This window comes from Rissa tridactyla, chromosome 5 (genome assembly GCF_028500815.1).
Source record: "Rissa tridactyla isolate bRisTri1 chromosome 5, bRisTri1.patW.cur.20221130, whole genome shotgun sequence".
Lineage (NCBI taxonomy): Eukaryota > Metazoa > Chordata > Aves > Charadriiformes > Laridae > Rissa > Rissa tridactyla.
Window position 1 is genome coordinate 20,237,280 of NC_071470.1, and position 12,722 is coordinate 20,250,001.

A 12,722-nucleotide genomic window follows, 5' to 3' on the forward strand; every position below is an offset into this window, starting at 1 on the left:
AGCAATAAAACCCCCCAGCCCTTTCAATTAAAAATATGAACACATTAATGAGCCATATAAATAAAAGCTGAGGAATGTCTTGTAGTGCCAGCTGTAGGTCATACGTAGAAAGAACTTTTGCTGCTGGTGCTATTAAAACCAGATACCAACAAACAGCTGTGTTATTCTGTGTCATTGTATTATAAAAGCGATAGAGATAACTGAGCTGCCATACAAAGACCCAAGATGCTTTCATCTACTTAGAAATTAAATACTCAAATACATGTTTATTAATGTAATTATTTACTTATATTTATGAACATTATGTCTTCATCCATTTCTATCAAATATCTTGGACTTCAAAAGTGATCATTTTGCCATTTTTGTGATACTCCATCTACTCAACTGTATTTCCCTCTGATTCCTTCAGTCTCACTATTGTCTACTTTATGCACTGAGGATAAATATTAGGTCTGCAACACAAAATATATTGATTCATAGCTTCAAAGAAAAGAGAGAGACCTATTTCAGAGGAACTTTATCAGACCATACAGACAGGAAAGAATCAGTGCTAAATAGACATTGAACAGAGAAAGCTTATTTGTATTCGATACGGAAAAGTCTATAACACATTGAAATAAATATAGGTAGAATTTGTTTTGCCTAAATTCAGATGTCTGTCATTTAGTTGCCTACATGAAAACACTCTCTGTAAGCTCTGGTTATAATCTCTGGAGATCTAATCAATAGACTGTGTGCAGGTTTTAATGCAATATATTTGACTGAATGCAGGTATCTATGATAAAGTGACATGAAGGATTTGTATTTTACGTTGATTTCACTGACTAGATTTCCATTGATTGTAGGAGAAGAACAGACACTGAGGCTCATGGTATTTGTCTAAAGTTAGACAAAATTAAATTCTCCCCATATATATATACACACATAAAAATGATGGAAGGATATACAAAAGAAAGTTCAAGAACAGTGTGAGCAGGCATAGCCATCCTGGGCTGGCTCACTCTGAAAAACGGATTTTAAAGACACCACGGTGCAAACTTTGGTATAGTGTAGTAAGCAGAACACATTCCTAGGATTACCAGTGAGCTTGTAGTACAGTGTAAAATTATTAAAGAGTAATTACTTTCTTTGATCAGTAGATGAAAGCCAAGATGAATACAACTATCCAAATTACACGTCTTCATCCACTGTCCATTCTCATTTTAGCATCCTGTTAGTGAATTTTCTTGATGCCTTATTAAGGTATGGAAATACCTATAGAAGGCCTCGCAAATTCAGGGATCTAGTTTCTTGTCTGCAATTGTGGCATGGTGTTTAGTTGCTGAAATGACAGTACAAAACCAGGTTGAATATTATTAGATAAATCTTGAGTTTGTTCTTGTACTGTACAAAGTCAACACAGTCAAGTATTGTTTTTATAATATAAATATTTATGAATATAAATATAATATTAATGAAAATGAATTATAATATAATGGAATATATTTTATATTATATATATAAATGAATATGTAAATGAATATAATTAACGAAATAATTAATATAGTTGAATATAAATGAAATATTTAATGAGTATAAATGAAATAATTAATGGAAGACCTAATCATGTTTACCATGACAAAAAATAACCCTAGGTGTTGACATTCTTTATACATTCAGAAAGTAATTGGGCAGATAGAAAAGCTTAAGACTGGTTTAAAAGTTTTTTTTATTATTATTTTTATTATTTTTAGAGAATCAGAGATGTTGTGGTGGTTGTTTTTTGCCTCCTGTCTTTTCTCCTTAATCATAGGACTAGAAGCTTACTTTTGAAAGTGGAACCTGATCTTCTCACACAGTGAGACTATTTCAGAACCTAAGGCTTTAGGAGAGGCACTAGCATCTTTGAGATGAAGTAATAATGTGAGGTTGGCAAAATAGGTATGTATTTCAGATTGATGGGATTTCAGTGGTTTAACTTGACTGCTTTAACTTTCTGATATGAGAACTGACACAGGCTCTTAGAGTCTTACAGAAACCTGTTTTGGGCCATGCTAAGCATTTCAGTGAGCAGAATTTGGTGATCTCTTCCTGTGACTGGAGTTCACAATGTTAGACTCCATAGGCACCTTAAAAAGAAAATTCATATGAAAATGTCAAACAAGATGATTGTTCAGAATATTGACAGGTTCATTTAGAACAAGAGGGTGGAGGGTTTAATGTTTAATGTGGATGGTTTAATTTTTAATACCAAATCTACTTCTTTCAAGTTATTTGACATTAAACATAATTTTGGTTTAGCAGAGTGATATGGCAGTGTGCTTAAATCACAATGCAACTAAAAATTACACTTAGCAGAGCAGTTGCAATAAGAATGCGATTCTTAGTACTGATCTCTATAATATGCTCACAAAATATGCTCACTGTCATGATGCTGGGTGTCGCCCATCACCGAGAAGGAATACATGGCTTGAAGCCAGCTCAAGCCTATTGCTCTATTCAAGTTGTTTTTTTGATTGTTGTTTTTTTATACTTCATGATAAATTGAGCCACATATACCCTCCACCTCCAATCCCATGCTTGCTGAGTCAGGAAGACATTTGCACTTTTTTGATTAATTCAGGGTTTACATTTCATTTACAAAACGAGGTGTTCCTGTCAACTGGTATAGCTGTTTATATATAATAAAGGACACCCCCTAGTTCCCTTTGTGTTAAATCTGTCTGTCTTTGCAGCAGGAATGATCAGTCACTCCGTCCATTCTTCCCTGAGCTTCATGAGCACGTTGTCCTTGCCTAACATCTCTGAACTTTATTCTGCTGTCGGGTTGCAATGTCACAAATAGCCATAGAATCTAACAGGGAACAGGAGAAATGAACAAATCACAGGTCTTCCTCTTTTAGGGATGGTGGCACTAGTCTGCAGTCTGTGTTATATAATGTTATACTAAACTAGTAACTCATTATAGTAGTGCTTTGAACACTATGTAATATATTTTGGTGAAAGTCATGAAAATCACAAAAGAGGAGGTGCTTAAGCAGCTGATTTATTTATTTATTTATTTATTTCCAAGTCATTCTGTTTGAGTGAAATACTTATGCTCTGCCTAGAGGGTGCTTATGCACTTTAATCACTTTGTGAATGTCAGTCTTACTGGCTTTTCTGAGAGTGTCACAGCTTAACAAGTTTCTAAGTCAGCCAGACACGTGAAATGAAACATGTGACTCTGCAAGTCTCCTGCAAATTCTGGAAAGGTTAGCAAGCTCTGACACGAGCCTTTTTTGGAATACAATCTTCAAGAAGGTAATGTTTGACATAGAGTAAGCTCAGATTTTCTGAGTAAGGCATATTAATAAAAGGGTGTTTGAAAACACTCTTCCTTTTCACCACTATTTTTTTTCAGGATCAGTCATTTTCTTTGGTCCTTCCATTTCACTCCAGCAAACTTCAGTCATTGGTAGTGCCTTGGAACACCAGTTTAGTTCAGAAAATTACTGTATTAAATGCTGTAAGAATAACGGCAGGATGCCTGCCCTCAGATGTTTTTATCCGTCTGTGAAGTGAAATGATGGAGAATTTGAATGATAAAAATATAAATCATAAGCTAATTCAATTTCCGTGTATGCATTTATGTGTACTTATGATACTTTCTAAACTTAAGTATATTCTCATAAAAAAATTGGGAGTTTTTATAACGTATCATATATAACTGTCAGATAAAACTCATTTCTGTGAAAGAGGGAGTTATTACTCTATTCCACTAAGCTCAAAACAGGCTTATCTATTGACTTTTCAACATATGTGTCTACTGTTTTCCACCCCCAGCGCCTCTGAGAAATGTCATAGTTTCTCTCCTTATATATGTATTTAGGAATCATATAATGATACTACTCTGACTAAAAACTGACTATCTTGAGTAACCTAATGAGTAATAGCCAGTATTCACTTAATAGTTGCAGAAATACTACTAGTTCAATATTTTTGAGTAAAAATTAATACTTATTGAAATAAATGAAAAGGAAATATACACGACAGGAACATAGTAAGTTGCAGTTTATATTTATTTATATATATATATTTAAGTACTATCTTTTGTCAGAAAGCTTCAGCAAAAAGAATTGAGGATCTTGTTCCCTCTCTCCTCCCAAAAAAAGAAAAGATGTTTTTCCTAACCAGTCCTAGAATTTTCACCTGTCTACAGGTTGTTCCTATGCGTTGATGGATTTGGAAGCTTAAAATGGGATTCCCTACTCAAGCAGAAACTTAACCAAGTTGGACAGTACTGAAATGTAAAGGAAGTGGAGCAAATGGCCAGCTGTCATAGAGATAGGCACTAGTATATTGCCAGCTGCACCTGTTTATTCATTTGGGAACCCCAGTGTGCTAATTGCCTAATATTTAGCTAAGGATTCAAGAAACTTACTTTCAAATTATCACTGTCTGATGCTGTGCAGGATTTGACTTCAAACTGAGTGTTCTATTTTCCATGCAGAGGACTACCCCTCCCAGGGTATTTTTTCAGTATGTCTTTTCTTAACATAAATATTTTAAAAGTTACAGAATGAGAAAAAATGAGTCATCATCTTACTGCTTGGGGAACTTATAGCACATGTGAGTTCAAGTCTCTCCTCCAATAAGTTTTGTAACATCATGTATACACGCATTTTTGTTCTCCCTAATGCCCACAATATCTTTGTGACTAAAGCTAGGCAGTCTTCAGGCACTTTATTTTTAGCATTCATGTCAGTCATATTTTAGGTTTAGGAAGAATTTTACGTTCCTTTTCAGATTGGCCTTACGGAGGAAAGGTATTTCATTTTTTCTTCAGCAATGAAGGGAGTTCAGGATGTGGGGTTTAAAAAGTTTATTGTACCAGTGTAACAAATACCTAATGCAGGTAATCATTCAAAAGTATTACTTCCTCTGTGGCAAGAACTAGCTCTGTCACAGTTTAGTGGGATTCCTGATGTTTGGTGTATAGAGGTAATGTTTATAGTTTATGACACATGAGCTCTATCACGGTTATGGCCATTTGGCCACTAATCATGAAGGAAGGATGAGGTCAGGAACTGCAGAGCAAACATGCCAGCCACAGAACTGGAGGCATCCATGGTTCCACAGTATAAGTTCGTTACGGAAAAGAAGAGAAAACCTGAGGACACTAGCAGTTGGAGTGGGAAAGGGATTGTGGTTTTTCTGTACTTGATGGCTAAAAATTAAGAGAAAGAAGATGGTATACTTCTATCAAATATCGTAATTAAAAGGTACATATTCTGTTCTGGTCAGGTAAAATATCATTGCCACCTAATAAAGTGAGAGTTTTGTAAACTTATCAGCTACTATTTTATCTTCCATTTTGTGGCGTTCGCAACAATGATTATGTTGGTAATGCACAAGCAGAAATGGAATCCAACCATATCAGCTTTACACCTTCTAACTCTACAGTTCTGAAAAAAATAAAAGTGTTAAGAGATTATTTTATAGTCAACGTAGTCAGCATATTTTCTTCATGATACACTTAAGAGAGAGATCTGTTGAGTAAGGTGCCATTAAGACACACTTACTCTGAAAGAAATGATCCAATTTATTTTTTACTTCCCTTAATATGCTTAGAAAATTGTATGGAGACCCTTGAACAACCATCCTATACTATATCTTACAATCTGTACAAAATTGATAATTTCGGAAGATGAAAAATAATAAACTATATAAACATATTTTGCTACCAAAAATTATGTAGTAAAAAGCCTTATACCAAGGTATTTCCTAACAGGGCAATAAGCCCATACACCTGTGATCTTCATTCCTGAAAGCTCTTTATCCAACAAACAGAATAACCTAGAAACATAGAATCATAGAATCATTTAGGTTGAAAAAGACCTTTAAGATCATCAAGGCCAACTGTAAACCTAACACTGCCAAATTTGCTACTAAACCATGTTGCTAAGTGCCACATCTGCATGACTTTTAAATACGTCCTGGGACGGTGACTCAACCACTTCCCTGGGCAGCCTGTTCCAATGCTTGATAACCATTTAAATGAAGAATTTTTTCCTAATATCCAATCTAAACCTGCACTGTTGCAATTTAAGGCTATTGCCTCTTGTCCTAGATGCCTCATGCCTCATTAGATCTAACACTGACATTCATAAGCTACAAGGTATTATAAGGCACTTTCCCCCATCAGTTGTTATCACTAATACAATGATCTTGATTTTCGGTTGTAAAAGAAAAAAAAATTACCAGAGAAACTAAAAAATGAAGAAAAATGAAGTGTACACAGTGCAATGAAATATCACCCCAAAGTAATCATCAATGTGGCACCCAAGAGAACAAGCGGACTGATTACTAGAAGTTCTTTTGTCTTACAATTGTGAGACTACAGTTGTTAGCAGACACATCTTCAGAGGCACCTTTTCGAAGGGCAACCATTGAGTAGTATAAATTTTCTGTTCACATTATTTGGTCATTCATACACAGATTCAAGTCATTTAACACTAAGTAAAAGAGAGGTCATAAAATCTTTAGTAAAGAAATCATAACAATTCAGTGAGAACAAATTTTCAACACATTAGAGTGAAATAAAGGTTGAGGAAGAAAAATTTAGAGGCAGAATGAGAACAAAAAGAGATATAAAGCAATCTGATATTTGCAATAGCTCTATTTCAAGCATGATGTTCTCACTAGGACAGAGATGTTGTTCAACAGTGTTGGAAATGAGGAAGCACATAAATGTTGGATGCACTAAAAATCGAAAGTACATTACAAGTTGCATTTCATCTGCACTGCATGGGCAGTGATGTAGAAGACGTGATTCACTGACTAACAATAAGAAATGGCAGAGATGAAGATGTCCTTGTAAATGCCCTTAGTATTCCAGCTGACCTTTTCTCTCTAGGAAATAATTTGGTTTATGAAACATTTGTCTTCAGGCAAGGCAGACAAAAGGAGATAAAACACTGACCAGCTTTCCTGCCAGATCATACCAATTGGCATGCACATGGGAGCGTATTGAGCCGGATCCTTCAATCAAAATGTAAATCATGTGTCACTACTTATTATCCAGGCTCTGAGCAAGCTCTCTGCAAGCCAGAACTCATTGCTGACAGATTTTTGAACACTAAATGAGTAGTGCTACCAGCAGATATACAGACTCAACACAGGAAAAATGGTATGTAATTTATTAGCATACCAAAGGGAAACAAGACCATATTCCCAGATAGCCAAGCCTCAAGAAATAGTACAGATTTTGAGATACTTACAGAAGCTGAAGCAGATATTCTACATTGGAAAAGATATTCCTCTTACACAGCTTTGCTAACAGTAAACACAGTGACAAAAAAATATTTTATGGAGTCCATCCTGTCTCCAATCAAAATTACAGAGGAGTGTAGAGGGGATGCCATGGTGAATTTCAAAAATATCAAGTAATTTAATCAAGGAGGAAGGTAGTAAACAATATAGATTCAGAGGAAACAAAATATATTGTGCAATTCTCTCTGAAATAGAAAGACATAAAAGTAGAAAGTAAAAGATAAAAATAAGGATAAATACTCAAGAAATACACGTTATTTGGAATATGATTTTGCAAGAGAATAATCCACAAAAATTAATGGGAAAGGAAAAAAAAGGCAAAAAATTGCAGAAGCTGGAACATGTTACATGAAAGCAGATTTAAGATTTCAGGAAACTGGAGACTGAAAACACACAGGATGCACAGGAGCAAATGGAAGGACTTAGAAAACAGAGAGAACATAAAGGTCTTGCAGATCAGAGCGCGACAAAGGATGCATTGTCAAAAATAGATCAGAAAACACAACACATAGCATACTGCTGTTAGAAATCTGAATATACATTGATAGTAAAGACAAGGAGATAAATAGATCCTAACCTGCTATTCTGAATGTTCCAAGTATTACAGAAAAGAAGACAAGGTGATTTGTAAGGAAGAGGGGAAATAGTAAAATGTTGACAGAATTCAGGAAGATTCAAAAAGAAAAATTAGTTTAACTTTTAATAGTTCACTAGAATTATTAAGATCAAACTGCAATCATTTCCGAGAACAAAGGAGGCTGGGCAGCCCAGCTGGGCAGATATGATTTCTTCCTCTGAAGAATGTCTCAGTGCAGAATAATAAAGATGTCCACATAATTAGAACAGTGAGAGTGACTAATATAATTTATTTTATATAAAATTAACAGATTTATGACACAGAACAAGATACGATAACATAATAATACTGTTTGGTAAGTCAAGCATTCACATCAGAAAAACCCCGCTTTGTGTGTTATTTTTGTCATCTTACTTTCCATGCCAGAGCCCCGAAGGCACCACCAGACCTTACAGGCCCCGTTCAGCCTCCCCGGAGCCTCCCTCAACTCTGCCCAGGGCCCAGAACCCCGTTTCAGCCCCCCAGGACTGTGAGTCCCTGCCCCAGCAATGCTGCAGCACGGCCGCGCTCCAGCTCCCCGCAGCCTTCCCTGGCCGTGGGCCCTGCCCAGCCAGGCCTACCTGCAGGCCCTCATCCAGCTCGGTCGCGGCCTTTCCTCAGCCCCCGGGAGGTGCCCGATGAGGCTGGGATTGCCACAGCTGCTCCTGGCTGGGGCAGTGGGACAGGCTGTCGCGGGCGGAGTGATGCACTTCACTCGTAGAGATGAGCAGCGATACATTTATTGATATAAAACAGGGATTTAACAAAGTTTGATAGTAAATGTGACAGTGTTTTAACAAGATTCGATGGCAAGGCACACTTGGTTATTTACTGCACAGAGCGCAGGGTCAGACAGAGCTGTCAGGGAGAGCCTCCTGTTGAGTCGAAGTTCAGAAAGGAGCCCTTTGCTTTCTAAACTCCTTCTCAGAGAGGAGTCTAGGTGTGACTGGATCCAATCCTAGTCCCAGACTTGGTGAACAGTTTATGTCTAAAGGATTATATATGTGCAATCAATCCCTCATATCACTCAGCTAAGATTTCAAAGTTTAGCATGCTGTTAGTCGCTTACTGAGGATCTGCTGCAGGAAGGAATCTCTGAATCTCGAGACGTAACCTTGAGAGGCGTCCCTGCTCAAGGGGAGATGCTGGCGTGCAGCCCGCTGCCGTGCGGGAGAGCTCAAAGGGCTCTTGGGCTGTTCACTATTTATGGGGGTAAGATGATTGACTTATAGTCGTATTCGCACATTGACCACAGCACCAGCATTGCTCAAGTTAGCCCTTGGCTATTGTGTTGTTATCTGTCTCCCCAAAACCAGGTTGAGCTGGATGCAGCCATTATAACTAGATGCACCTATTATGACCACCATGGGTGGTTGTGGCTTGGGCAGGGTGACAGAAGATAAAGATCAGGTTGCCCAGCCCTACTGCCCCTGGAGGGCCCCTTCTGGTCCTGGTTCGTGGCCCCCAGGGAGATGACAGCCGCCACTGTTGTGACAGTTCTTCAGAACAACTTCCATGTGGTACACTGTATCATTATAAGCCCTTGCTAATTTTTCCTGTGCTATGGACCCTACCCCTGAATCATTAAGTCAACAAAACTGATGATGATGACTTAAAAAGGAACTATTTGTTTTCTGCTCATGGGGTGCATGTTCCTTTATTTGCTTTCATAAACTATTTATGCTCTGCTGTGAATACAGGTATTTTTTTCTGAATGTCTACCACTAGAGCAATGATTTGATTTTTGCAATGCTTTTCCAAAATAAGATCATGTAATTATTCCCATTTCACAGCTTAGAAGTGAGATGCAGCAAAACTATGGTGAAAAGCACACAAAACTTTTGTGTGCCTGTGAGTTCCTTTTCTAGACTAGTGCCACTAACTGTATGTTTCAAATCTCCCACTGATTCCAATTAGGCGCCAGAAAGCTAGAAAGTTTTGATTATCAGATCTCAGTACTTTGAATTCAACAGTCAAAAATTCCAACATTATCATGTTATAAAACTAAGTAAAGTTTTAAGTCCTAACATCATATAAGAAAACTGATGGTAAGAAACCATAATATAAGAAACCAGCAGACCAAATGCAAGTCCTCAGACAGATTTCAGCCACCGTAAACATGACTCAGTCTTTTCTTTATGTGTTTAGCTGCCTTATTTAGCATATGATTTCCCACATCTACCGAAAAACGAGATACTCTTACAAGGACCAGTCTCCATCCATAGGCAATACCATCTTATATTTCTGTAACTTAGAAATTTCCACACAGCAAATTCCCATGTCAAACAGACCCCTATGTGTCTTCATGAAAAAAAACCAAAACAAAACAACTCAAAAGCAACTTTTCTATAAAAAATACCTACCTAGATGTTTTAAGATATGTAATTTTATTGGTGAAATACAATTATGTGAAAAGGCTGAGACATTATTCCAAATATGAAAAAGGTAGTTTGAAAAAATATCCAGGTTTTACTTTTTAAATTTCTAATAGCTTTTGCAGGGAAAAAGGAAGTATCTTACATCCCTTAGACAAGAAAAATTGTATATCTGCTTTTGAAATATACTTCCTAGGAAAACACCTCCCAAAGTTTATTTCACCTATTTTCCTTTAGAATGATAAGAATTACTACAAAATTCCTTTAGACTTCCACTGACGGCGAAGCAGACATAATGAACAAGAATAATATACTTACATCTTGCTACAGGCAGAAGCTGCACTATATATATATGGAGACAAGAATTTGTTGTTTTTCTAGTTAAAAACTTAGTGATCCCATCAAAATGCAACAGTTGGCCTAGTTGCAATACTACTCATGGTCCAAATCAATACACAAATGTTTCATCAGAAGTTTCACCCTTAAAATATTTATAGAAAGTAATTTCCTTTTTTCTGGCCCTTTTGTTTGGTGTTGGGCTCATATTTCCATTGTCTTTCTGAGTCCTGAGGTCAGTGGCATCAGTCATCTTTAAGCAGAGAACTGGTGGGATGTCCAGCTAGTCAGCAATATACCGTATTCTTCACAAAGAGGAATTCAGAGCTGTTGGGGCCTCCTTCCTTCTTAGTCTTGGTGTCTTTTTTTGTTTGGTTGTTGTTTTTTGGGGATTTTTTTGTTATGTTTCCTTATCACAGTTTACTTCTTTCTTACTGATTCCCAGTTGAAGTTTGAAAGTTTTACATTAGCCTCTCACAACCTCAGTTGATGTAAAGGGTTGTTGTTTGTTTTGTAATGACTACCTATGTTTGTCAGATATTTAGCATATATTATGTTGATAGAGCTTCAGCAAGTCAGTTAGATTAGGCAATAACTTGACCACTAGCCAGTAGTTAAAAACACATGCCAAGGAAGTTCCACAGAAGTCCTGAGACTCTTAGATCAATAAGAAGCCCCCAGCTTGTTGTAGTAATGGCAAAAATCATATTTAGCTGTCTATGTAGCAGCCAAAAAATTACAAAAATTATGGCTCAAACTTCTAAAAAGTGTATTCTGTGCTATAATTGATAATTATTTTTTTTAAGTGATTTTCATGGTCAAATGTTTTATGTGGCTGGTCTCTTGATTTTTGTTTTCTAATCCAACATCCACCTGCTGTGTATCTCTTAGAACAATATATAGTGAAACATGATTTTCTACTAGGGCAGGAATTCCCTTACATTAGTAATGAGAATGTCACTGGACAGGATAGGACATACTAGAAGTATATTAATGAAGAAATATACTAATGCAACTGAAAAATGTAACATGAGGCATGCAGTCTTGTGAGTTCTAACACCTTTATTTTTAAAACATTTTATCTTTAACAATGTAAACTATGTTTTTTGATTATATGTTTAACAATATGGACACTGTTTTTTGAGATGCTTTGTGACAGGATCTCCTACTTCCTGGAAACAAAGCAAAACTTCCCACATATTACTACAATCTCAAATATATCCTTAATCAGGAAACTAATGGCTTTCCTCACTTTCTAAAATATCCCTCCAGAGTGACTCCAAACATCTGCATCGGGTCAACTGAGGTGACACCGTCAGCCAGCCTGGCAGCTCTACAAAGAGTTTAGGGTATCTTTAGGTCACTTTCAGCCCAGAGAGGTACTTTTGTGCAAAGCCAAAAGACGAGTTTGGTGGTCTTAGACTTGGATTAGTTTGGAAAAGCTCACTTGCGGTTTGTCCTTAGCTTTAGAGACCATCTGCAAAAATACATCTTCTGTGGTGTTATGCTGTTCATCAGAATTATGTCTCAGTATAGTGTACTTAAACACTAAATTTTCTGAGTTTTATAAAATGATTGTGACTTTTGGTTTGAAATAAATGTTCAGACTTGTGGCAAGGATGAATGCTTGTGTAAAACTACTTAACACTGCTTTGGGCAGGAAGCTGTAACACACAGTTTTTCAGCCTGGAGAAGAGAAAGCTCCAGGGAGACCTTATTGCAGTCTTTCAGTACTTAAAGGGGGCTTACAAGAGAGATGGGGACAAACTTTTTAGCAGGGCCTGTTGCAATAGGACAAGGGGTAATGGTTTTAAACTAAAAGAGGGAAGATTTAGATGAGATTGAAGGAAGAGATTTGTTTAAATTAGATAAGAGGTTGCCCAGAGAGGTGGTAGGTGCCCCATCCCTGGAAACATTCAAGGTCAGGCTGGATGGGGCTCTGAGCAACCTGGTCTAGTGGAAGATGTCTCAGCTCATTGCAGGGGGGTTGGACTAGATCACCTTTAAAAGTCCCTTCCAACCCAAACCATTCTATGATTCTATGATTCTGTGATTCTATGATTATATGATCTCAGGTTTCTTCCAGCCTGAATTATCCTATG